The following is a 22,402-nucleotide window of genomic DNA, read 5'->3' as shown; positions in this document are numbered from 1 at the left end:
CTCATCTTGCGAGTGGGACTTGTGCAGGGTCCCTGCTGGGAGGGAGGGAAGGAGACCGGGAAGGCAGGGAACAATGCCGCCATTCAGGCTCCCCATTCAGCCCAGCCACATCTGTTTACACGGCCTGCACCCACCTCTGAAAAGGGTGGTCCTCCCACTTCCATTTCATCTCACATGGCCCTGAATGGTGAGTGGTCTGAAAGCTTTGCTGCTGGAAATCTGCAGTTTCAAATTTATTTTATGAGGCCAGAGCTGAAAGACAGACTAACAATAACGTGTGCACGTTTCTATAGTCTGGTTTGGATTTTATTGTAATCTGAGAACAACTGTAAAATTGTCCCAAACTCCCCAGTTTGAAAATAAGTCTAGCAGAGAGGATATTGACACAGAACTTGGGGGGATGAATTTTGCACTCAGTCTTTCAGTTACACAGATTCTTAAGGAGTTTTTTCCCCTAAAAGCTATTTTATGCCTCAAATATTTTTAAACAATACAGCGTTCAGAGAAGGAGTAGAAAGTACACTTTACCAAAAAAGCATTTTTCTTACATTTTGTCATCCTTGTTTAGAGTCCATAGCTTTAAATTCTGCCCTTCAATAAAGAGTTTGTGTAGAAATACTGTGGCTACAGTAAATTTCAATCTGTTTAGATATCAGTTCTGCAGCTTTTAGACTGAGGATCACTTTATATAGCAGATATTTCATGGAAACCAACATATTTATGGTGGAAGATCAACAGAACAACCCCACATTTTTATTTGAGTTGAAACTTTAGCTGACAAGAAAATGATGCATGTCCTTCAGAGAATCAGAAGAAGCCCATGATAACCAGGGAAAGCAGGAGATGCTAAAAGTCCCCCAAGCCCATGGTTGACCACTCTCAGCATACCAGTGCGTGATCAAGTTTCATGAAGCAATATATAAACATAAAGCAAACTTGATGCATTCAATGTCAGCAAGATTTGTCTCCGTTGATTAACTCATGAACTTACAGAAGTTTTGCCCGAATAAGAAATGCAGGCTCATATGTCTGCCAAAAACATCACAGTAATTGTACCGTAAAACTGCTAAGTCTGCAAGTGTAGTGAAATTCCTGCTGTAGCTGACATGATGGTATCACAATATATTGTATATATAATACAGAAAAAAATCCAGCAAGTTACAAGGGAGATTACAAAGAGAAGTTGTTAAAGAGAAAACAGGATAGTCTGCTACTTATAAAGTATTAAATGACAGAAAATAAGAGAGAGACAAAATGTGAAAACCTGAAGAAAAGTCTCAACAAGAAGATTACTGAAATGTGAACTCCTATTCTGAGGTGAATTCCTGTGAACTTGTGTAGTGCTTGGTGATTTGCCGTGCAGACCTTGTTGAACATTCAGTTCAGTCTGACATTCCCGCTTCCAGAAGACAAACTATATTCAAGATTAGCTTCCACTATGTTATTTATTTTCCTAATGTTTTTCTTCTAGGTTCATTAGTTATCATGATTATGGTAAGACCTTATGAGTAAGAGAATCTGAGCAAAAATTTGCCTATTCAGTGTTGAACTTGCTCAGTGATGGCTGTGACATTGTTTTGAACTTCTCTTCCATGAAGACATTTAATCTAATGATTTCTTTATACACAAAGCACTTTTTTATGGAAAGGTCCTGGTAAAACCAGGGACTGTTGTTCAGGCTGAGCATTCTTATGTTCTCTGCTTTTGTTTAGTATAAATGGGATGGCCTAAACGTAAATGAGCAAAAGACAGAGATATCCCCTTTCTTGTTCTCCGTGTTCCTATATAGTACAAGGAAAGAGAAGGACCTTGACTCTAGAGAACGAGTGCTGTGATTAAGTAAGGAGGGACTGCCAAAGGGTCCTAGGGTTTCAGAGATTTGCCAGTCTGTGCCCATTTCAAACTAATATTTGCCTGTTCGATAATCTGCAATCACACCACCTACATAATTGGAGAAAAGGAAAGAGGTCAATGAATGGCTCTAAGACATAAATTGAACTGTATTAGTTTGTCACTCAATACACTCAGTATAGACCTACAGCCCAAACTTTGTCCTTCACACGTAATGTTGTAACCAAATATCACAGCACAGCTGGTGAATAAGCACTGTTATTTGAGAGGTAACACTCAGGAGAAAACCAGCATGTACTAGAGGAAAAAAGAACATACCCAGTGAAATCCCAGGCGGTATGAACCTAATCTGAATACAGGAGCTCCTTAGCAGCATTACAGCCTTACCAAAACAACATCCTTGAGAGTAACCTGGCCCTTTGCTCAAGTTCAAAAAAGCCTTGCCAGTAACATCAGTGGGGCCAATATATTGCCTTGAAAGGTCAAGATTTTGAAAGAAACTTTGATATAACACAAAGAACTTGCCTGCACATTTAAGAAAATAAGTATTTTAACATCTGAAGTATAAATAATGCACTGTACTTCAGCTGCCTGCAAAAGTAGGTATCAGAAGGCAAGTCACTGAGCAAAAGGAGAAAAGTAGAGTTGTACCAAAGCTGAAGAGCACAAAATCAGGTCATTAAACTCAACTAGCTTTTTTTTTTTTCTTCTGCATTTATCTTGCAGAGGTTAAAGTGTTACTTCTCTTGAAGAAAAGAAAGTAATTTATGTCTGCAGCTAAAAGTTAACAGAGTATGACCACCTGAAAATTCAAGCTAGACATATATTTTTAAAATTAAAGGAGTGCCATACAAGAATAAATGGTACAATATTCTGGATTACATTTATACATAAACCTCAGTGGCTTTTTGCCTTACTTTTTCCCCCCCTTTTAGTTGTTTTTTTTGGTTGGTTGGTTGGTTTTTTGTTTTTGTTTTTGCTTTTACTTTAATCGGTACTGTTAAATTACATGTAGAATATGATCAATGATTTTGGTTATTGATTTTGTGCCATTGAAATATAGCTTCTAGTTCTTGTGACAAGGATTAAAGTACTTTATTTATCTACTAAGCCATCACTACAGATACAGAGGAAAAGATAACTCCTCAACAGCTTTCTCATATGATGACTTAAATAAAAATTTGTGTTAAGTAGTGTGTGGTCTACTAAGATTTCCTAAAGGATTTTCACTTACTAACAGTCATGATCATAATTTTATGGTATGTGCATGTGTTCCCCTAAGAAAATAATATGACCAGAAGCAAAATTCATCAAAACATCTCTGACAGAACATTCTGTATACTGAAAATTAAGAATCAGAGTCAGATCCCCTCTGTGTGTTCACAGATTTATGGTTTACATCTGATCCTTCCCTCCCGATTGGAGCAAACAATCGTGGGATTTGTAACAGGTTTTAAATTGTGCTGCTTTTATTTCAGAATGGTGGTGTTTTTTCAAACTTTACAAATAAAATATGAACATAACGAAGTTTTTGAAAGGGCCCGATAATAAACCAAAACATTTCAAAGGGAAAATTTCAATTTAACTCCAATGAAAGCATTTCTTTTCCATGACACAGAAATAGTCACAGGTTTCCAGCACATAATTCTTCTCACAGAGGTTACGCTACCAGCTATTGGCCACTTTTATCACACTGCCTGTTGTAAATAAAGATCATTTAAGCTGTATCTGTCTGGATACTCATGTTACTTACTTGAACATTTGAACCTGTTTCTTGAAGGGGAGGAGACAGAGGAAGGTGAAAAGACTATACAGCATTGCTAATCCCTTGAGCCATCTGGTGACTTGAGGCCATGCTTTAGATCATGCATATATTGAAAACCTATTCCTTTCATTCATCCCTTCCCTGTGCCAATTTGTCATTGGCATTTTTACTGTCTGAGGATTCCTTGAAGTTAATCATGGTGAGAATCAATTGTCTTTTCATGCCATGGTAAATATTCACTCTGGAAAGAGATTATTTTTTACTCATTTCTTCCCCTCCCCTCTACTACTTGCAGTGATTTGTAAAAGTTGTTGATACATTTTCACCAAGCTGAGCTGAAAACAAGGGTAACTTTGTCCTTAACAAACAGGAAAATAACTGATTTCCTTAGCATTTCTGTGTAATTTGGATGAGTTTTAACAGATGACAGACACACTGAAATGCACATGTTATGCAGGACTTAAAAGAACTGTACCTAGATACCACCTTATAATTCATCTATCAGAGGCAGCAATTGCATGTTTAATTATCTAGGAAACAATCTGTATCTACACTTGTACACAACAAGCCTCTCAAACCTGCTAAATTTGCATCCGTACCAATACAGCACATTGCGCATTAAGCCTGTCCAAAAGGCTGATGAGGATTTTCTGGGGAGTGCATGAATTTTTGATCTATTGACACACATGGTTCTATGTGAAGCCAAATCAATTGTGTCTCTGCCATGAAGCAGCAGTGAGACTTCACAGCTCTTAGACTTCGATAGCTTTCCTACACACTTGACAAAATGACACTTCATGAATTTGCAGTTAACATTCAGTAATGCCTTTTCCACTATTTCTCATTCTTTACATAAGATTATTTTTTATATTGTGTTCCCTGAAGTAGCTGCAAAGCAAATTTGTCATAAATGTACTGGTTCTATGCACTGTAAGTGAAATCATGTTCTGCTGCATGCTTTTCCCATATATTAAATAATTCTTTGCAGCCCTTTTCTGGCTAGACAGCAGATCTGATTTGTGAACCTTTCTTTCTTAGATAACCTTTTATTTAAAAAAACACCATCCTTTTCAGTGTTAGGTCTGGTTTTGAGTAGCCAAATTAATAGAGAAAATCATAAAGCACAGTAAAGGTAGGAAAAAGCAGACCAAGACATTTGAGAAATAAGCAGACTCTGAAAGACCTCTGGAATGTAGGAGTCTGAGTAATTTTTCAAAGGTAATCCTGGGAAGTCAATAGCTGTTTTGAAAGGATACTTGAGTTTTTAAGAATTTGTTGGAGTAACCCCAGAAGGAAGCTAAGCCCCACACAGCCACTCACTCCCCTGTGGTGGGATGGCAGAGAGGAATGGGAATGGCAAATGGGAAGAAACTCCTGGGCTGAGATAAAGAAAGTTCAGCAGAGAAAACAAAGGTTATACACAAAATCAAAGCAAAATAAGGAATTCATTCAGTACTTTCCATCAACAGGCAGGTGTTCAGCCATAAGTTCATTACCATAAAGGTTACTTGGGAAGACAGACTCCATAACTCCAAACATCCCCCCTTCCTTCTTTTTCCAGCTTTTATTGCTGAGCATGATGTCATATGGCATGGAATATCCCTTTGATTGGTTAATTGCACAGTTCTGACTCTCCATCATGTGTGTGTAATACAGAGACCCAGGACTAAAGTTCTGGTTCAGTCTTTCAGATCTGAGGCAATCAGTGTATCAAATTTCATCTTACAAGACAGAAATGTTCACTATTCTGGCATGAAAGGGAAAACAAAGGATGAGGGATACAGTTAAAAACTAAAAATAACAAATTAAAATATACCTACTGTTACTGACTGAGAACACCCCACTACCTAGACAAAAACAGCACATTGTAACACATTATTTGGAAGTAAAAGCCTGAAATAAACCCACTTTGTGCTTGATGTTATTTACTAATGCATAACGCTGCAAACTAGAAATTATTATTAAGCAGTTTGTATAACAATACCTCCAAGAGGTACTAATAAAGGTGGTAAAGGTTGTATAAGCATGCAGCTAGACACAGACGAGATCAACAAAGCCTTTGGGATCTGAGGTACTAATTAGACTCAATAATCCTGAATTATAAATTAGGATTCAATATTATTATGTCTGGCCCACATCAAAGCAAGGCCAGCTCAAGCAGTGGCCTCTTGTAAATTCAGCTGTAGTATTTATTAAGATTTGTTCCAGTTTCTACTCTAATCAGTACAAAACCAAATTCCCACAGAGCTAGGGTGAAACACAAAGTCTAAGCTGAAGAGCAGGATGGTCACTGGAACAAACAATGAATTAATTTATTTCTGCTAACTTGTCTGCAATACCTATTGCCTTTATATCATAAAACATAAAATCTTGTGACCATCTCTATTGTCAAGCGTAAAAATGAAACAAATTTCTGAAAAAGATGGCAGAGGATAAGAAATATATTTCCACCACCAGTATTTCCAGAATTCAAGACCAAAGTAGTACTGAACAATTTAAAAACTAAGATTATTGGATAACAAAAAGTACAAGAAATAAAAAAATGCTCACTTTATAAGGCATAAATGAGCCACTAATTGACAGGAGCTGAAAAAAACCTTCTCTTGTTGGCTGGTTATTTGCCTGTGGATTCTGCTATTCTGTCCTCTGAAGCATCTGGTACTGGCCATTACCAGAGATCAAATAGAGGACCAGATGGTCTGTTGGTTTCACTCATTACAATGGTATGACCACTGAAATGTAAAAGCTCTTCACAGAACCAGAAGGAGAGCATTTACCTCTGAATGCCTGATCTCTTAAGGAGAAAAAAAAAAAAGCCTCTTCATACCTCTGTGAATTTAAGAGAATAGTAAACCAAATTACCTCAGGGACACTTCGGTGCAGAACTTTTCTCGCTAGGGAGGATCTGGCCTTAGCACACCCTTGTGGATTCAGGCTTTTATTATCACAAAATACCATACTGAAAATTATTTAGGAAGCTAAAGCTGAAGCAGGAACTAGTGGTGCAACCTGACAGGACAATGTTGTACCAACCCCTCAGCACTGTGCTGTATTCTTGTGTCCCGAGTCAATTTGTCAGTGGTTTAAAAGCACCGCGTATGATCCCTTGGGTTTGCTTCGTACCAGAGGCCTAACGGGCTAGTAGAGGCTAGATGGCTGAAAAAGTCATAACCCAAGAGGTCAAAAAATTGCCACCTTAGAGAAGGGGGGCATGGGGAAGTGCTAAATGTGTGGTACTGTTTCCTCTTTGCATCAGAGTCTTTCTGATGTTCTAGGTATGTGGGCTCATAACTTTAATTTTCATTTCTAAAAGTGTGGTCACAATAAAAAATATGGACTTGAAATTAGCAAGATAGTTGAAATAAAGTAAAGTAGCCTCATATTTGTGTTTGCTTTGTGATAATGGGCCTCCAGAACATTTCCTCCTCTCTTCTTATGTTTCTGTAATGGTGGATCTCAAGGAGCCTGGTCCTGAAAGCATCACCCACCAATGGGGGATAATGACCACTCTGGCTTCTGCATGTAGGAGTTTGAACACACTTCTTTTGCCTTTCGTCCCTTTTTAACCTCTGAAAAAGAATTATTTGTGTTTCAGTTACTGTTTTCTAAACTCAAATACCAAGAGTCTGAAATGCTTGAACATAAGGAGTAGTTGGGGTCCATTTCAAGTTGTTATGTAGCCAGAGAATGTGTCTGGAAAGATACTCATGGAAGAAAAACAAATGTAAGCTTTTCTTCCTTGGATTGATGAACAGGATGTGTGTTTTTCTTATCATCACAGTGATTTATAAAGGGGAGCTGCTCTCCCATGATACAAAGCTTCAATATGCCAAGCCTGAAGAACTGGCTTGCCTCCTAACACATTCTCCAGAGACAACAGGTTGCCACCCTTGTCCTCTCTTATTCCCCCCTTCCTACTTTCCTTACTAATCCTAAACCCTCTGAGACCACTCTGTTGAAAAAGCAACTGCATTGACGTACAACGTAACTTGCATTGGGAGATCCAGAGACAGTAACTTTTCTGTCTCCAGTCTCTTAGGAAGAGCTACATAATAAAAATAGTATTGAAAAACACTGATTCTCAATATAGAAAAGCAAGTTACAAAGTCACACCCTATTGACATATAAGCAAAGGGAAATACACTATTGCATATAGCATTAACTCTGATACTCTTAAATCCAACAAAATCAATACTATATGGAAAATACAAAATCTTCAGCATGTGTTTTGTTTTTAAAAAATCCCTGTGCAAGAGAAGCTTTTCTGAGAAGCAAAGCTATTATTTAAAAGGGGAGGGCAAAGAGGACAGAGCTGTGAGGTTTGCCAACCCTCTTGGAAAGGGGTAGTGATCCCATGGCAGGGCTCGGGACAATTGTACCATGATGTATCAATTTTTTTCAGGTAACAAAGCAGGAGGACACTGGAGATTCACACTCAAATCCCATTGCTCCATAATACAAATTAAGGGTCCAAATTAATAGAAAACACAGCAAAGTGGATTTGTTATTGTGAAGTTTGGCTTCCCGTTCCCTTGTTATTCATTTTCTAGATGGATCACATTTCCAGTGTGTGCCTTTCAGATATAATCAGGACCAACTTGTGGAGCTCAGGGTAGAGAAAAGTGATGGCGACAGTAAAATATGAAACAACAGGTCTTAAAAATAGCTAGTACCCTGGATGAAAATGTCATCAAATTACTTTGTACCAAATTCTTTTTCACCACATCATGTTTATTTTTCAGAAGAGATGAATAGAAGAGGATCTGAGTTTAAGAAAAGGTCATGTAGGAAAAACCATTTAGAAAAATTCCTAGTAAGGTTTGTATTCATTAGCATGGTTTCTCCAACATATTAAGGGTAGTATAATAATTTGCATATTGGTGGGAAGCCAGAAGGCTATTCTGGAAACCTTTGGCCACTTAAGGGTTTTCACATACATGAAAAATCAATCTCAAGATGTGTAAGCTGGGCATGACAAGAAATTCAGATATAGTCTCATATTTTTAGACAGAAACTTAAACCAAGACAGAAAGAAAAGGGAAAATGGATAAGATCTGCTTTTTTTCAGGTAGCATTAAAAAGGAGACATGATTTGGCTTTGCTTTATCATAGTTTTCTTTCTGGGGCTGAGTGCCAATTTACTAGCACGTAGCATGTGGTCCGAGTGACAATCTATTTAGCCTCTTTCAGTGATTCTGGCTTTTACATTATATAAATAATGGGGAAACGGCGTGAAGTCCTGCACTTCACATCCCACATCAGCTCCCAAGGCTCCTTCTTCACTAACTTAGAAAACCTAACAAAAAACAGATGAGGATACTCAGTTACTCAGAGGTGGTATTTTAAAAAGGAAAATGAGCTGTGGAGGTAACTCGTTCACCTCCTCAAATTAAGGAAGTTTACTTTCCCTACCTCATAATAACAAAAGGGACTATCTATCCCAAAGTTACCATTTTGCTCTACAGCAAAGCTGTAGTGTTAAAATATCATCTGAGAAATAATATTCCCAACGTGGGAATTCAAAGACCAAAAGGTGTTTATATTCTTAACGAAGTTTGTATATTTTCACTGAGAAAATTAGTTCCTTTGTATGCATTATAACATTTGCCACATTTTTGTAAGTATTGTTTTCTGGTAAAGGTATAATTTCCTAATTAGAGATGATCAAAAATACTGATTATTCACCCATATTCTTTTGTACTCCTACCAACCTGTGCTTTGTGAAAACTTTAACTGGATACGGCTCTTATACTTGTGCAGGAGAAAAAAAAAGCAATCAGCTGTCTCACAAAGCAACCACAGAAAATATTTTCACTGCCAAATTTATCTGTTAGTGCTCACTGGATTAAATAACCAAATAAATATATAAGAAATACCTGCCCCTAACTGATCCCTCTCTGACACTTCAAAGGCCCTCACATTTCATGGCTATTTAATTTTTCCCTCTTTTCTTCCTGTTTTTGTCCATTGTGGTAGTGCCTGGGGTGGGAAGAATATACTTTAATTTTTCAGGTATCCATTTCCTCAGAATTGTGCCAAATGCGTTATTAGAAGGATTCTCTCGAATTTGAGTTCTCACAGAAAAATTCATAAATAAGAAGGTAAAATTGTATTACCTACCCTAATTTGGGGTAACAACAACCAGAGATCTATAAAACACATGTAATTTCCAGTTAAGCTTTCTAATGGGGTACATTTGCAAGTGGCAGTATTTGCTTTGCAACTTTTCAGAAATAGGAGATTTATAAGAAATTACATAAGACATAAATGTTCCTAGCTACCTTATTTAATAAAAATTTTCAAACAGAACTCATACAGTAGAAGCCAAAAAATTATATTGTTGCTTTCCCTGCCTAAAATAGTGTTTCATCATTTATCCATCCACAGCGATTCTTCCAGATTTGGGCAAAAGCTAGCAGTCTGAGATCATAAAGTTACTATTACTCTGACATCACTTAGGAACTGAAGGCCCCTTTTCAAAAGGGATGTGTGACATGCCTGGACTATAGCATAAATTCAGATAATTGACACTGGGGCCCAAGCATCTGGGTTAGCTTAGCAGCAGATGTTCACAGACACTTTCTAAAGCCATCCTCGTGCTTCTGTGTTCTGCTGTTGCACTCTGGAGGGTATGTCACTAAATTTCTTAGAACATCTCCTGCATGTTGTAAAGCTCATATGCTCTCTGGTTAGTCCCCAAGCTATCCTTCTGGGGACATTGCAGGGAAGGAAGGATTTGCAGGAAGTGACTAGAGATTTATTAATACTTTCTATTTCAACATGCCTCAGTACTGCAATGGGAGAAAGCTCAAACAGGAGCAGGATCAAGGCAAGCTAATCAGACCTGACAATATTATTATTTGTTGTTGACATATACTTTGGTGTATAGCGGGAATGTGGGAAGCAAGGCAAAAAAAGGGGGAATCTGGTAATACTGTAGTGAGTGTGTATCCCTAAGGATTTCTGTCTTTTTGAAAGTCAAAGCGCTTTGGCTGCCTAATCTTCTGAGACAATGTCACCAATTACACTAAATTTTTCTGAAAATTAGAAGAGGTAGAAGCACTGTTTACTTATTTGAGAAAATACAGCTGATGGGGCATCAGAATGCTTAAAGATGAGGAGCAAAAGCTAATAGTCTCATGACTTTGGGTTCAAATCAGAATTGAAGACAGATGTGTATTTCCTCCTTACCCATCTTTTTTATCTATATCTATCTCATTGTAGTCATTTTGTAGTATCTCACTCCTGACAATCCAGCAGTGTAACAAGGACAGGGAACTGAATCTACTCATGCTGTAAAATTTCACATCTGCTGACAACTTGTTTCCTCCTCAGTCTCTGTGTTATCATTATTCAGGGGATCATCAAAACAAAGATGCTTGTATAGAAAAATGAAACTTCTGTAATGCGTCAGTCATAAAACTATCTCAAAGGAAAAGCCACAATTAAAAAACTAGAAATCCTTTAAAGACAGTGATGTTAAACAGAGATGACACCCAAAAGAATACAGAGCAGATCTACTGACTATTGATAAGGGGAAAAGTACCATAGCTTATGGAAGATGCTGCAAAAACTGTGGTTTATAAAAAAAGCTCAGTTTCTCTTGAAAATAACCATCAGGCCCAGATATATATGAGCACATCAGCTTACAAATGAGCGCAGCCACCACAGAAAATGAAAGCAATACAGCTAACCCTGAGCCTGTCTGTACTTAAAGTTGTGGCAGTGCCTGTAAGACACCATGTGCTATCAAAAGCAACAAAGACAATTAAAAAAAATTAAAAAATGGAACCTCAAAAAAGGATGGAATTTAGTGATCATATTCTTATTCAGAGGTATTTAGTTATAACACAGGTCCTCCATATGACAGGACAGATACGTTCTGACAGCACAGTGTTGAGAGGAAAGATAAAATATGCAGTCACATACAAGTTACTTGCTAGACTGCACATTTCTGTACGCACAGCAAGGACAAGGAGAACCCCCTTGGGTGACTGTATAATGTAACTTTGCAAGTCCATAGCTGGATTCATTACTTTGCACAGTATTCAGCAAAAAAAAAAAAAAAAAAAAAAAGCCTCTGTCAGCACTGAAGACAGTGTGATTTCATAACAAACTCACTTCTGAACAATGTGTTTGTTGTGAGGCTTTTGAGCTTCCTGGCTCTGCTGTGCCACAGCTGAACATGGCACCAAGAAAAGCCAGACCTGTTTTGGATGTGCTCAGAGGAGAAATCTAGATATAGACTGCTTGTGACAGCTTTTAGTCATGGGGGGAAATTATTATCCTCAACAACTAGACAACTTTATTTCCCCACACTGGAAAAATATGGTATAGAAAATATCCAGGTTCCCTAGGAATCAATGCTGTATTTAGTATTGAAAGAAACTTTTGAAAATGTTGTGTTTCAAACCCTCTAGAGAAGAACCCACATTCCTGTCACTCCATTGAAAGGAAAAAGGAAAGCATTTGTTTGTGAATTAATCACTGTTAAAAGGTAGGAAACAGGTTAAATGTTTATTTTTAGCAGCTATTTAAATATTTTTTCTGTCGCAAATCCTACAAGGATCTGTTCTGAGAGCCATAGTGTTCAGCAGAGTCATATACTGTCAGAACATTCAGATAATGGCAAGACAAAGCTTGCGGATAGCACGAAACCGCTCAAGGTTGTCAGTCTAAAAGTGAGCTATAAAAGAGACTCTTGATCTTAAGCAGCTAGATAATGAAAACAGACACCAAAACCATGCCCCCCAAAACACATAACAGCTCATAGACATATCAACCACACAGTTTGCCTGATGAGTTGACTCCTGGACAGGTGTGCCAGAGAAGGAAGAACCATCTCCCTGCTGACTTTATAGTTTCTGAAAGCATCCAGTACAGGCTGTTGACAGTGGCACAAGACTGGTACAGAACAGATCAAGGAAAAAAAATGTAAAAACTTAGTCATACAGTGGGTGCTTTAGGGAAAGTGGCAAGTTTCCTTGGAAGCTTTTTTCAGCCTTCTATAACATGCAGTTTACAGTGGAGTCTGGCTGTAGAAGGGACTGTCAAAATCAAAGTCCTTATCTCTTTCGAATGGACACAACATCACTTGGCAGTTGTCTTACTGTCATAGTTGGTCCTTCACCAAGATTTGAGTCATCTTATGTTGTGGTACTCAACTGTCATCACTCCACTTAAATGTGCCTGCCTGTGAGAGCTGCTGCTCCAGATGATACATACACTGGAGCAGCACTTTGAGGATCTGTAGAGTATCCAGTGTGACATAAGAAAAGATTTAATAAATGCATTTAAAATTAACTTAATAGTGCTAAAGATGATGATTGCAGATTCTGCTACTCGGCCCGCTCTATTCAGCTATGTAGGAAGTATTAGCTGTTTAAAATTTTTCTGTATTGCTATGGCAACCCTCATTCTCCAGCAGCCTCTTAAAGCAGCACACAGAAAGGCATTCATTTGCCAGGCAAGCTACACACCACTCCTGAGAACTAATGCTCTGTCCCCCTAATGAAATGCCCAACTCCCTTTACATTTAATTTGACTCATGAGCACATACCAGTTTACTCTGCAAAATTCATTTAGCTCATTACTTGGCCTATCGTGCAAGTCCAAATCTCACAGACACATACACTCAAATCACTTGGGTTTAGTGGAGTTACAGACTGAGAAATAACTCTGTTATGCACTGTGTGGCTTTACAGAGATGATTGAATGGCTCCCACATCTGATTTTACTCAGTATCACTGAAAGTCATTTCCTTCTGCTTCATAACCCTGGAGCAAGGGGCAGGGAGAAGAGGGGAGAGAAGAAACATCACATGTGTTCTGCTTTTACCAGCCATGTGAGGGGCATCGGAAGAGAGAAGTGGAGAGAGTAAGTATCTTGCCAAAATGACAGACACCAGAACAATCTATAGCCTCGAAATAACAGAAGATTTGCTAGGTGTGAATCCCTGTGTAGAAGTAGGATCCCCCAAATAAACCAATGTCTAAATATAATAAACTGCAAAGTGATTCTTTCTAAGTTAGCAGATCATAGAATCATAGAATCATAAAATCAACCAGGTTGGAAAAGATCTCTGAGGTCAAGTCCAACCCTTGATCCAACACCACCGTGGTTACTAGACCATTGCACTAAGTGCCACATCCAGTCTCATCTTAAAAACCTCTAGGGATGGTGAATCCACCATCTCCCTGGGCAGCCCATTCCAATGTCTGATTACTCTCTCTGTAAAGAATTTCTTCCTAATATCCAACCTAAACCTCCCCTGGCAGAGCTTAAGACCATGCCCTCTTATCTTACTGAGAGCTGCCTCATAGGACTTGTGCTCCAGTCCCTTCACCAGCCTTGTTGCTCTTCTCTGGACCTGTTCCAGTACCTCAATATCCTTCCTGAACTGAGGGGCCCAGAACTGGACACAGTACTCCAGGTGTGGCCTCACTAGTGCTGAGTACAGGGGAAGAATCACTTTCCTGGTCCTGCTGGTCACACTGTTCCTGATATAGGCCAGGATGCCACTGGCCTTCTTGACCAGATGGTTTTCACAACTGGCAGGTCTGCACTTCATCTGGGATCTGCAGCAAGCTGAGCTCTTGATGGCAAAGCATAAAGCTGAATGTTTCTGCAAACCAAAAGCTACCTCTTAAACCCATGCCATTACATTGCATGTTATGTGATGTTTATGTAATAAATAGACAAAGACAAAGCTCCTGTCTACATCTACAATCTTCCTACAGAGCATCATTCTCCATCATTTCAGCTACATGGAAAAGAGCTTGTGAAGACTTTTCTCCTAAGCAATTCCTATCCTAATGAGGAAAAAAACTTGGCAAAATAATTAATCCAATCTCTCTTGCAAAAAAGAAGCAAAAAATGTTATTTGTCAGTTACAAAAGGATAAAATTCTTCCCTTACCACAACCTTTTTCTTGGGGATTTCATATTTGAAATGAATTACAGAGCTGGCTCTCTCAATGCCCTGCCTAAATTATCTTCCCCTCGCTGAGGAGGTCCATGAGTATTTGTCTTTTAATAACCATAACCTAAAACAAATATCTTTGTCAGTTCTTCCTGCTGCAACTCGAAGGGGAACAGCACATTGAGCCCATCATAGGGTTAGCTATTAGAGCTTCCTCTCTCCCAGCTGGAAACATTTCAGTCACTGTTTGAAGTAAGTTTAAGCTTGGAATAAGAAAGCAGATGCTTTAAAAGCACTGCAAAAAGGTGTTGTTTGTCTATGACATTGGGAAACCATCAACAAGTGCAGACAGATGTGAGAACATTTTCACCAGTTCATTCCCAGGTATTGCTGAGTTAGTAAAAAAATCCCTCAACTTATATGGAACAAGCTACTTGAAAACACACCATCAAAATAGTTCTCAGAGATTAATAAATTTAAATAGTTTTTCCCAGAGACCAGATTTTCATTCACACAAAAAACTATTGCATCCAGGGATCTGTCTTGCCCTGTGAATAGCTGATCCTCCTCCCAAGCAAAGCCAGCTGTGTAGTTTATTTCATTTTTATATGTCTTGTTTTGTTCATCATCATGGCTAGGCTTCGCAAACGAAGATTCGGGATGTTTTGTTCATAGTAATTTGAAAATGATTTAGCTTTAATAATGTGAAAACATTGCAAGAAAAATGTGTTTCTTCTTTCAAATATTTTTGTTATTGGCTATTCTGTGACCTAAACATGCTTTTGAAAAGATTAGCTGTTACAATAACCACTTCAATAAAAAATTACTTAAAAATTGCCCCAGTACTGCTGTCTCAATAGATTACAAATGTGGTTCTTTACACTTTGCTAAACACAAGCAACGTTTAAAATTTCAGAAGCTGCAGTTCAGCACCTAGAAGATCACTGCCAGCCATGTTCCCTGAGCCACTCTGCCTTCATCTTCTCTCTTCTAGGATGAGATACAAGGAGTGCCTGTTATCTAGGCTGATACCTTAGCCTGGGGCAAGGTTCTTGCTGCTGACCACTATGCAGTTCACTGGAGCTCAGCTGTGACACAGAGAAAGGGTTTGTAGATTCTTTTCTGATTATCCCAAGGCCACTGTGGTGACCAGCCTGCAAGGCAAACAGCTCTCTCCCTTGGACATTGCTTCCTGCAAGAGTCACACTAGAAAAGGCCAATCAATAGTAAGAGAAAGCACAGTGAAGGTTTAGCACCATCTTTAGCATCAACTCGCATTTCTAGGGACCCTTTTTTTCCCTTACAGTTGTCACATAGCTAACACCTTTTCAACATATGGCTGTAAATACATCCCACTCTTTCTCACTTGCATCTCATCTGCTCCAGTCATATTTTCCAGTGTCTTGCCCACAGGCTGATGGGGTTTGATCAAAGGCAGCCATTAAAAATTATTATGCAAATTCACTCATCAGTGAATGCTCATTGAATGACACTGAAAATTACACCAACCACGGCAGCCAAAACACCTTGAACCCGGGCTAATGATGTGCAACGCCGGTCACATTTCTCAAGTGAATTCACCCATTTTGAGTTTGAAAAGCTAAAAGGGGACAAGAAGTTGGCAATGGGCTTATAGGGGTGGTTACAAATCGCATCAGTCCCAGGAAGCACTGAAGGAAAGAGTGCCTCCCACTCAGAGCCAGGAATCTGATTCCCATTACCAAGAAGAGGCATTTACTTCTTTTTGAACTGCAAAGATCATGCTCAAGTTACCTCATCCCCCTGTAAGACTGATCTATGGAGTTTATTACAGCACAGGGTTTTTTGCTGCTCAGATTTATTGGAGATGCAAGAGCAGACAGGCAGACTCAAAATAGGAAATAGCGTGCATCACCCACTCTCGAGTTTCCTCTCTACAGATCCACTAAGTGTGGGTTTTGGCATGCACTCTGGAAAAAAATATTTTCCATTAATAGTCTGGACTAGTGGATTAGGCCAGTATGCTGCCTTCCAAGAGTGGTGAGATCCAAACCACGTTTAATTTAGTCTAAATAGGACCCCTATGATCTGCAGTACCTCCTGGATATTTGTATGTGCATGTCATTTTACAGAGACGGGTACAGACATATGGTTTGCATTTTCCTTTAGCTAATTATTTTTGCAGAAAGATAGCACTAGAAAGTTAGAACTGATCAGAAAAACATCAACCGAAATGCAAGTGTCTTCAAATGGGAAAAAAAGTATTAAATTCATAATCAGAAAAATTTGCATCCAAACCTTCACTCTGCTCCAGCAAGGGAGCAGACATGCTCTGTGACCTGAGTTTCCGAAGGAAACAGCTTGCATATCAAATACTCATGACTGGTGAAATGCTTGTGAACAAGCAAGAAGCTGCAAATTATTCACAGAATTTATTCAGCAAGCGTGAATGAAGACATTGCCCAGCCCTCCGACGTGATTGCAAGCCACTTGTGAGTCAAGAGAGAGGCAAAAATCCTTACTAATTATTATCCCAGCCTATGAATTCAGACTAAAGGAATGCACTGAGATTTGTATGCATCTCTCTCTCTCATTTTGTTAACGGAATATTGCCATAAGATGTATTTTCCTCTTCGGAGCTCTAGCCAGGTCTCACAGCATGCTTCCAGTCTGCACATGAAACACAGCATGAAAAAATCTGTCACCTTTCTATAAGAGGTCATTATTGTCAGTCTGCTTTGCCAGTTTTGAATCCGATCTGCCGCTCTTGGCAAACTGAAAACTTAATATCCCTTTGATACTCTGCTATGTTTTTGCCAGGCTGTATGAAATAACTTATGCTGGAAGCCCCGATAACAACTGCCTGTTTAATATTGGGATGTCCACATAAAACAGGAATAAAACCCTACAGCTGAAGAAATTTCAGATCATCATAATTTCTAAATGGGTAAAAAACCCCCAAACATAAAGTTAAATATTGTGCAACCTTGCAATTTATCAAACAAAACAGCACAGCAGTTCTTTAAACAGAGGGGAAGAAAAACAGTCTTAGCATGCAATCACTGAAATACAGCAGAAAAATTAAGCTAAAAAGTGACAGCGCATTTTATAATCAAAAAGTAAAGTGGAACGGGCAAGTCAAGGGACTTTTGACATGCTTATTATATGAGCATTTACATGAATATTAATTTTATATGAACATAGCATATGTATGCAATGTACAGCAATGCATAGAGACATCTTTCCTCATAATGTAGCCGGGTTTTTCTTGTAGCTGTTACAATAATGATGTAGTATGAAAATTATACAGATTAGAATAATTGAAAGTCTGGTTGTTTTTCTCTTTTTTTCCTGTTCTAACCAGATTCAAATATCTCTTTATGGAGGGAAAAACTCTGACAATGTAGCCCTACTGATGTGTTTCACATGATGGGAAAACAAAAAATCTTTCCTTCACTCAAAAGGCAAATCTGATTCCCGGCAAGCCCATCTGCAAGTGACCTTATAATAACAAAGAAATTACATAATCCCAAAACTGTTATCTAAAAAAATCTTTTTATTCTATTTGTGTATGGGTAGAAGATGCCAAGTACAGGATCCCACAACTGACATTCAGAAAAATTGTCTTTAAAGTACGTGCACCAGTTTTAAAATTTCGGTACTTTTTATAGCTATCTTTTTTCTGTCTCAATTGAAATATCTTTAAATAAAAAAGCATTAGCTTTCCTTTACTTCTTGGTGGTATTGAAAACTATGTGGAAGTTTGCAGCTCAGGCTAGATGGTGAATTTTAAAGCATAGCAGCTCTGTGCTCCAAAATAAGGCCAAAGTATGAAGCAAACTAAACTCTGAAGTTATTAATCTTCGCAGCAACAACAACGCACAGGTCACATCTGTTCCTAGATGAGCTTCAGACACTGGTCCTGAAGGATGAAGCTCCATTCTGCAAAATGGTAGCAGAAAGTCTTGAAGTATCCATTTTTTTACTTATTGTTTGGATTAACTGGGCTGTAGGAAGGTGTGGAAGTGGCTTGGAAGTCTGCAGAAGGGTTGCTCTTGGATCTCATAACAGTCTCACATGTGCCATCTGCACATGATCAAAAGGCGTCAAGTGGCTGAGAGCAGAGAAAACCTTCAGGGATTTATTTAGATCTTTGACTAAGCACAACTTTATCAAACTTACCATTCCCTTTTCATTTGGCTCGTCAAGACCTTTCCTCATGTAATAACTCATATTCCAGATCTGGACAGCTGGGAATGTCCTTCATATCCAGCCTGGCTCTGAATGCGCAGCTAAGTTCTAAAAATGTGTTTATAAACAAATATTTTCAGATATTGTCTAGACATTTAGCACTGAAGGCTTTCTGAGCAGGAAATGCTGGGAGGTCAGTGCCTCTGCTTTCAAGATACTAATAAGGAACACATGGAAAGGATGTAAAATAGTTCCTACATTGTTTGAAGTAAAATATTAAATACTGATGTGTGCCAGCATAGAAGTTATATGTAGGGATAACTGCCAAATCAAGGGGTAAAGTAATAAGGGAAAAGATAGACAAACTAACATTTTGATTCAGATAAGGCTCCAAAATTCTTGTGCTTTTAAAAAGATTATCCAAATTTGTCTGAACTTCCTGCTGCCTTTTTCTTTTCCTCTATGCCATATTCATCTTTATCCATCCATTTTTAGAGGCTCAGATCATCCACCACTGACCAAATTTCCATAAAGAAAGTTAGCAGGCTTTCTGATTCTATTGTCCCATGCTCCACAGTGAGACACATGATTTAGTTATTCTATTTTATATTTATTTTGGCAGTTAAAATTTCATCAACAGATAAAGACACCATTTTCTCTCCACTAATTCCCATCATGCTTTGTGTCTTGAAATGGTAGCATCTTTAGTTTTTTTCAGGTTTTAATCTGTCCCAGTTGAAAACCTGTTAGAATTCTCAATTGATTGCTGAATTATTGCACTGCTGAATCAAGATCATGGCATGAAGATTTGGGCTAAAAATGTGAAACTCCATTTTTTCCCCTTCTGTCTGATTAGCTATTTTTATCCTCTCTGAATAGACAGTATAACAATGCTATGTAGTCAGGGTACAGATGACTGGGGCTTTTATCATTCTATAGGGTTTTCATTATTCTCCCACAGAATTTTACTATTCTCCTAGGTTCCTGATGAAACTGCAGAATCTAAAGTCAGGAACGTTGGGAGTTTTGCATCAAGGCTTCAAAAGAAATGCAGTGATAAGCCAGAGAAAATGTGCACTGGAAAAGACAGGACATATGCATTTGAACACATAGATTCTTCCCAACATGCATGAACGTTCCTTCTGAGCCTAAATGTGTCAATATATGTGCAGACCTCGTGTAAAGTAGTAGAAGGGACAGCATTAAAGGGGTAAAGTTGGTGTGAAATAACAAAATTTATCTAAACAAGCTCATTTCTTTTACTTTCTCCTCAAGCTAAGCATGTCACTTATCATAATAGTCCAGCATAAGCTGAACTAGCCTAAAGAAATGTTCATTTAGTGGTCAGTCCTGCAAGAACATAAATGCCTGCCTCAGAAATCTGAGCACTCAGTGGCAGAAAGCATTAATGGTTCTACAGGATCGGTGTAATTCTAATACAATTTAATTTTACCTATTTTCCACTTATAATAAAAGAAAAAATCAAACAAAGACAACCTTACAAATGTTAACATTCTTTCCTTGTAGCTCTCTTCTAGTATTGCCACTTTACTCTAAACGCTAAATATATAAGATATCATTGAGAGGTGAGTGGGAGCTTCAGTCAAAGTTTATTAGAAAAGCCCACTCATTGAGTCATGAGGTGCAGAAAGGACCCCCTTGCTTTCTAAACTCCTTCTCAGAGAGGAGTCTGGGTGCAGCTGGATCCAGTCTTAGCCCCAGACTTTGTCAACGGTTTATCTAAGGAATTACAGAGATGTGGTTGAACCTTTGTACAACTTAGTCCCACAGAATTGGGGATGGCAAATCAGATATATTTTCATAAAAATGAATTAGACAAAAAAGTATTAGTCAGAATTATTTACTCCACAGTATATTACTGGTGTAGTATAGTATAGTACAGTACAACAAAGCAATTATATTAAAGTTGGCAAAAAAGAAGCAATTATTAAGTAGACATTGATGTTATTTGCCCATACCAATGACTGTGGGCAAACCTCTTTTGCTCAGCCTCAAGGAGTAACCTTGAGCAGAGTCCCCACCCAAGGGAGGAATCTCCACACACACTCCAAGAAGGGATATGTTAGAAGAACCTGCTGTTTGAAAGTGGGACTGGACTTTTATAGTATAAAGTGATTGACTGTCAGTCATCTGTCTCCAGGCCAGCTGTGTCAGCTTAACATTTTTAGATAAGAGTACTTTACTATATCTACCACACCTTTACCTCTCTATCAGGATGTGTAGCTTTGGGGTTGATGAGTCAGACTGGTTTTAGCATAATTCAATACCAAAAGCAGCATGACAGCCCCTCTAAGTCCACTGATAGCTTTGCAAAAACAGGGCATTGTTTGAGTTGTTTTACCTCATTCCAGGCAGAGCATCCTGCTACAGATATACAGTTAAAATAATTCAGAATTATGGAAGTTCCATAAATTAACCTGTAAGGTTAATTAACCTGTAATAATCACCAAATTGGCCTTTTTTCCAATTGTATCCACTGAGATTCACTAATGGGTAGTGTGTTATTGCATTACAGAGCCTTATCAGTGCATTCTAACAGTACTTACTGAATACACCTTAAGATATTTTGCCTTGGAACAAGCGATGCACTCTCACACTGTTTAAAGAACAGTTAAAAGTAATGAAAATAAAAAGGAAAACCTTTCTTCCATAAGCTCTCAGTAGGTGTTCAGAGATATCGTGGTTACTGTCTGTTATTGCTATGGAATGAACATGTAAGCTCCTTTTTCATTTCAGCTCTCCAAAAGCAGCAATTAAGAACGGAGAAGCAAAAGAAAGAAGGAAATCAGAACAGCAGCTAACTGTGAGGAGCAAAGGAAAATGGGAAAAAAGAAGAGATTCATAAGGCATAAGAAAAAAATAAAGAAAAAGATAAAAATAAATGGAAAGTCTTTCAATTTTATGAAGGTAAAAGACTCTGCAAGCACAAAAGAAATTTATAAAAATCTCTAACAAGAAAATTACAAAACCCAACTCCTCTACATCAATTATTATCATATTATCATATAATATAATATATTATCATAATTATGACAATATGCTTGGAAGAAGAAAGGGGTAAGCAGGGAAAGTCCATTACATGAGGTACCCAGTCAGGGAGAAGTGTTGTCCTATCTTTGTAAGAGCAGTTCCTTTGTGAAACTTATTTCCTTTTCTTTGTTTCTTGCTTTTCCTTGATTATCAGCAAAAAATATGATATGTATAATTGGTAAGTGTTGCACTGATGAAGACCTAAATCCATCCTGACAATTTCAGTCCTGAATTCCTTTCTATGCTGGGCTATTCTTGAGTTTATGCACTCCTTAGACATTCATATATGAGTGAGTAAGGGTCATCAGACCCATATAGCAAATGTCAAGTTCTTCCACGCTAGAGAAATGGAAATACAGTATTCTGCTTCTGAAAGAATAGGGCTGAGGGCTAAGTACCATAATTTTATTTCAGATACTGACATTTTCCCGGAACGTCAGATGTCTGAAAGAGTCATCAATTCTGACTGGTTACTGAAGAGGCAGTTGTGAAGACATTCAAAGCCTTTCAATAGCAAGGCATTCCTTTTCTGTCATCAAGTAAGCTTTAGAAGCAATTTGGTCTAGATAGATACTTCTGTCCATTGACCTCTTGGGATAAGACAGTCCCTAGCTCCTCTCAGAAATATGTTTGAAATGTGAATTC

General features: G+C 38.2%; 1 long non-coding RNA gene across 1 annotated transcript; it reads left to right on the top strand.

Moving 5' to 3' along the window:
- Positions 1 to 10,533: 10,533 nt before the first annotated feature.
- Positions 10,534 to 20,937, top strand: LOC113970731. The gene is made up of 3 exons (XR_003535310.1): positions 10,534 to 10,544; positions 18,479 to 18,485; positions 20,724 to 20,937. It is a non-coding gene; the product is annotated as an uncharacterized LOC113970731 (long non-coding RNA).
- The last annotated feature ends 1,465 nt before the right edge of the window (positions 20,938 to 22,402 follow it).

Source organism: Neopelma chrysocephalum, unplaced genomic scaffold (genome assembly GCF_003984885.1).
Source record: "Neopelma chrysocephalum unplaced genomic scaffold, ASM398488v2 Primary Assembly neopelma1_79, whole genome shotgun sequence".
NCBI lineage: Eukaryota > Metazoa > Chordata > Aves > Passeriformes > Pipridae > Neopelma > Neopelma chrysocephalum.
The sequence above is the reverse complement of the archived record's forward strand: the minus strand, read 5'-3'. Positions and strand labels throughout refer to the sequence as shown.